Here is a 6,149-nt window from a genome sequence, read left to right as displayed (position 1 = left end):
CTCCAACACCTCTCCTGCATCGTCCAGCTGGGTGGGACTCTGCTCGCCTGGTTACATTCTTATCTATCCATTGATAGCCAGCGAATCACCTGCAATGGTTTCTCTACCCGCTCCCGCAACGTTACCTCTGGAGTCTCCCAAGGATCTATCCTTGGACCCCTCCTATTCCTCATCTACATGCTGCCCCGCGGCGACATCATCCGAAAACACAACGTCAGATTCCACATGTACACTGACCACACCCAGTTGTACCTCACAACCACCTTCCTCGACCCCTCCACTGTCTATCATTTGTCACATTGCTTGTCCGACATCCAGTACTGGATGAGCAAAAAAATCCTCCAACTAAATATTGGGAAGACTGAAGCCATTGTCTTTGGTCCACGCTGCAAACTCCATTCCCTCGCCACTGATTCCATCCTTCTCCCTGGCCACTGTCTGAGGATGAACCAGACTGTTCACAACCTTGGCGACATGAGATGAGTTTCTGACCACATTTCTGCTCAATCACCAAGACCGCCTGTTTCCACCTCCGTAATATCACCTGTCTACGCTCCTGCCTCAGCTCATCAGCTCCTTAAACCCTCATCCATGACCTTGTTACCTCTAGATTTGACTATTCCAACGTTCTCCTGGCCGGCCTCTCATCTTCCACCCTCCATATTCTTGACCTCATCCAAAACCCTGCTGCCCATATCCGAAGTCGCAACAAGTCCCGTTCACCCAACACCCTATGCTTGCTGACCTACATTGGCTCCCGGTCGGGGATCGCCTCGATTTTAAAATTCTCGTCCTTGTTTTCAAATCCCTCCATGGCCTTCCCACCTCCCTATCCCTGTAACCTCCTCCAGCCTTACAACCCTCCGTGATCTCTGTGCTCCTCCATTTCTGGCCTCTTTTGCATCCCCGATTTAAATCACTCCAACATTGCAGGGCTTGCATTCAGCTGCCTAGGCCCCAAGCTCTGGAATTCCCTCCCTAAACTTCTCCGCCTCTCTCCCTCTCTCTCCTCCTTTGAGACGCTCCTTAGAATCTACCTCTTTGAACAAGCTTTTGGTCACCCGTCCTAATTTCTTCTTATGTGGCTCGGTGACAAATATTGTTTGAAATTCGCTCTATGAAGCACCTTGGGACGTTTTACTCCGTTAAAGGCGCGATATAAATGCAAGTTGTTGTTGTTGTTGATCATGGTTGATCTGTATCTTAACTCTATCTACCTGCCTTGGTTCCAGACCCTTTAATACCCTTGCCGAACAAAAATCTATCAGTCTCAGTGTTGAAATTGTCAGTTGACCCCCAGCCTCAACAGCGTTTTAGGGCGGAGAGAGTCACAGATTCCCACCACCCTTTGTGTGAAGAAATACTTCCTGACATCACCTGGAATGCCTCAGCTCCAATTTTAAGATCATAACCCCTTGTTCTGGGCTCTCGATCTGCCCTAATTAAATCCTTTAATCATCTTAAACATGTCAATTAGAGCACCCCTTAATCTTCTAATCTCATGGGAATACAAGACTAGTCTGTGCAACCTGTCCTTATAATTTAAACCTTTAAGTCCCGGTATCATTCTGGTGAATCTGTGCGGCACCCACTCCAAGACCAATATATCCTTCCTGAGGTGCGGTGCCCAGAACTGAACATAATACTCCAGATGGTGTTTAACTAGAGCTCTGTACAGCTGTAACATAACTTCTGCCCCTTTGCATTCCAGCCCTCTCGAGATAAAGGCCATCATTCCTTTAGACTTTTAATTCATTTTTTGTACCTGTCCATTAGCTTTTAGTGATTTCTGTACTTGGACCCTAAATCTCCCTGCTCACCCACCTTCTCACCATTTGGAACATTCTCTGATCTATCTTTCTTAGGTCCAAAGGGGATAACCTCACACTATCCCACATTGAACTCTATCTGCCACAGTTTTGCCCACTCATTTAATCTATCTACGTCCCTTTAGAACTTTCTGCTCCCATCTCCGCTATTTACTGTGCCTCCTAACTTAATATCATCAGCAACTTAGATTTTCAGCTATTCCTTCATTCAAGTCATTTATAAATATAGTGAAAAGCCGTGATTCCAGCACAGATCACAGGGGGTCACCACTCGCCACATCCTGACAATTTGAGTACATATCCATTATTCCTATTCTCTGTCTCCTACTTACGAATCAATTCCCCATTCAAGCCAATAGGTTCCCTCCCATTCCATGTGCTCTCATTTAACAGTCACTTTTGTGGAACCTTGTCGAATGTTATCAGCATGATCTGTGAAAACTCCCACCAAACTCCTGTCTGCTGGGGGAGTGAGGCCTCCACATTGAGCAGCCTCCCAGCTCGCTTTGACTCTGGAAACACTCCAAGCCAGGCCAACCCAGCAATTGACTTGTGTGCTCATGTGGCCCCATGAACGGGCACTGCAAGATCATGCGGGGAGCTATAACCATTTGTCTGAGGCTGAATTTGATAAATCTACAGCATTGACTATTTTACATAATTTGAGCTGTAAGGTTGGTTTAGTGAGAGCGCATTCCGTTCAACGAGAACGGGTGAGAGTGAATTCATTGGAAGAGGTGTCACTGACGGAGCCGTAGCTTTTTAACATGCGCTGAGAGTGATGTCATCGGGTGGCCCGGCGCATGTGGACGTCACGCGTTGAACTTTGGTCAGGGCAAATTAGAATTGTATAATATCTGCTGCACAGGAACAGGGCGTTCGGTCCAAGTGGTCTATGCTGTTTTCCACAGGAGCTTCCTCACATTTTTATTACCTCTTCCCATTGATTCCATGTATCTCTCTATTCCCTTCTCCCTCATGTGTGGAAAATGTGGAGGTACTGGCCATAATCTTCCAAACATCCGTAGATACGGGGGTGGTGCCAAAGGACTGGAGAATTCCAAATGTAACACCCCTGTTCAAAAAAGAGTGTAAGAATAAACCCAGCAATTATAGACCAGTAAGTTTGACCTCAGTGGTGAGGAAACTGTTCGAAACGATAATCCGGGACAGAATTAACAGTCACTTGGACGAGTGTGCATTGATGAGGGAAAGCCAGCGTGGATTTGTTAAAGACAAATCGTGTTTAACTAACATGAGAGAGTTTTTTTGATGAGGTAACAGAGAGGGTAGATGAGGGCAATACAGTGATGTGGTGTATATGGACTTTCGAAAGGCCTTTGATGAAGTGCCATACGGTAGCCTCATCATCAAGATTTGGGCCCATGGAACAAAAGGGGCAGTAGCAACATTAATACAGCATTGGCTAAGAGACAGGAAACAGAGTAGTGGTGAACGTTTGTTTTGGAGAGAGGTGTATCGTGGTGTTCCCCAGGGGTCAGTGCTGGGACCGCTGCTTTTTCAGATATATATTAACGACTTGGGCTTGGGTGTACAGGGCACAATTTCAAAATTTGCAGATCACTCAAAACTTGGAAGGGTAGTAAACAGTGAGGAGGATAGTGATAGACTTCAAGGGGATATAGACAGGTTGGTGGCATGAAGTTTAACGCAGAAAAATGCGAAGTGATACATTTAGGTAGGAAGAACGAGGAGAGACAATATAAACTAGAGGGCACAATTCTAAAAGGGATACAGGAACAGAGAGATCTGGGGGTATATGTGCACAAATCGTTGAAGGTGGCAGGACAGGTTGAGAAAGCGGTGAAAAAAGCATACGGGTTCCTGGGCTTTATAAATAGAGGCATAGAGTACAAAAGTATGGAAGCCATCATAAACCTTTATAAAACACTCGTTTAACCACAACTGGAGAATTGTGCCTAGTTCTGGGCACCGCACTTTAGGAAAGATGTGAAGGCCTTAAAGAGGGTGCAGAAGAGATTTACTAGAAAAGAGGGATTTTAGTTATGTGGATATACTGGAGATACAGGAGTTGCTCTCTTTGGAACAGAGCAAGTTGCGAGGAGATTTGATAGAGGTGTTCAAAATCATGAAGGGTCTAGACAGCATAGATAGAGAGAAACTGTTCCCATTGGAGGAAGGGTCAAGAACCAGAGGACATAGATTGAAGGTGTTTGGCAAAAGAACCAAAGGTGTCATGAGGAAAAACTTTCTTACAGCGTGTGGTTAGGTTTTGGAATGCACTGCTCGAGGGGATGGTGGAGGTAGATTCAATCATGGCCGTCAAAAGGGAACTGACTGAATAAGTACTTGAAAGGAAAAGAATGAAGGGCTGCGGGGATGGGGCGGGGGAGTGGGACGAGCTGGATAGCTCTTGCATAGAGTCGGTGCGGACTCAATGGGTCGAATGGCCTCCTTCCGTGCTGTATCCTTCCTATAAGTCTATGATTCTTTGTAAGCATCAAGGTCCCCTTAAATATGGGAATTATAAGGTTTGTCATTGGGGATGAAGCCAGAATGAAGGGATTTGAACAGAGAATCTGGGGAGAGCACGGTAAAGAAACAGTTATTGATACGTTCGAGGGAAAGAATTGAGCGGGTTTGCAGCACTTCGCTCACTTCTTCACCAAAATAGTCCCGAATCAAAAAAAGCATTGTTCTTTGTGACCCCCGTGACCGGGAAATCTCCTTTAATGATTCAATTTCCAATGAGGTTCACCAGATTGTGCCTGTAGCGGATTTTTGTACAGATTTTAAAGGGATGAATTGGTGCAATATTACACATTGGACACACTTGCTCCGATTTGAATATTACATTGAGGTTACCTTAAACGTGCATGTTTTGTACAGCAAACAAGTGGTTGGAGGTGTGAAATGGTGTCTCACAGGATTCCATTCTGGGGCCACTTCTGTCTCTATTACTGATTGGAATATTGATCCTGGTCTAAATTTACAGATGCTGCAGAAATGGGGGATGTTGTTACTTAGAAGATCGGAGGAAAGTACAAAGGGATATTGAAAAGATGGGGGGATGCGCTAAAAATGGACAGATGGAATCATTGTTAGTGTCAGGTGATACATACTGGTAAAATATCAGCTCTAATTGTACACTGAATGGAAATAGATTCGGTGCTGTGATGGAGTTGAGCGATTTGGAGGCTACAGGTCCAAGGGACATTAAAGGGAGCACCTCAGGTTGATGAGGCCGGAGGAAAGTTAATGGAAGTCTAGGTTTAATTCCAAGGGGTATAGAATAAAGAAGTTAAGAGGTAATAATGAACATACATAAAACCTTAATATGACCTCCATTAGAGTATAGTATCACCTCCACGCTGGAGGAAGGATATTGATCCTCTTGAGAGTGAACAAACCAGATTCACGAGGATGCTTCCTGGTATCAGGAGAAACAGATACAAAGAAAGATTTTGACAAACGCCGTGTTTTCCATTAGAACAACACATATTATGGAGGGATGTGATTTATATGTTTAAAATTATGAACGGATGGGACAGGATAGGCTGTTTTCAGTAGTTAGGTATCACGAACCGAGGAGCCAATTAATTTAATTTTCAGAGTTTCCCAGTCTCACAATAAGTTGAATCTGCTGAAAACTGTTAAAAGGTTAAAAGAAAAGGTGAAATTACAGCACCGCCAAAAGCCAATAAAGAATAATATCACAGAAATGTCACTTGTTTCCCGCACACCTTTGTTGATTCATTTCCAGTAAGTGAAACCTGGAGCCTGATACTGAAGGGTGTGAATATCCTAATCAAGGCCGAGACTGTTACTCATTAACTGGAGACTTTCTGCAGGAGATCATAATCGTTGCTTGGTTGTTAATAGGAAAATAACCTGTGACGGAAATTGTACAAATTCAGGGCAATAAGGATCAGATTAGCTTTATAATGGGCCTGATACTGAGATTAATAGAGGCGGGGTCCGAATGTAATTCATTTACACAGAGTTAGAATCGAGATAAAGAAACAGCTACTGATCGAAAGGGAAGAAAATTCCAAACACTTAACGTTTCAACTCAGAGAGTTCACTGTGTCCTTCCTTCTGGTGTTTGGTCCCAATAAACTAACAGCGAGCTTTGACCATTGCTATCTCTGCCCTTTTATATTCCGATAATAAAGACGTTTTATGATGCGCAACAACATCGAATTGAGGACACGGAATTGAATCCGGCTATGGAACATAGATTCTCTGTGGGATCTCCTGAACCAGAGATGGAAGAATTGGGGGACAACTTAATCATTGTTTGCACACAAAGATTTAATGACATTGATTAAAATATCA

This window comes from Heptranchias perlo, unplaced genomic scaffold (genome assembly GCF_035084215.1).
Source record: "Heptranchias perlo isolate sHepPer1 unplaced genomic scaffold, sHepPer1.hap1 HAP1_SCAFFOLD_129, whole genome shotgun sequence".
NCBI classification, from domain to species: domain Eukaryota; kingdom Metazoa; phylum Chordata; class Chondrichthyes; order Hexanchiformes; family Hexanchidae; genus Heptranchias; species Heptranchias perlo.
The sequence above is the reverse complement of the archived record's forward strand: the minus strand, read 5'-3'. Positions refer to the sequence as shown.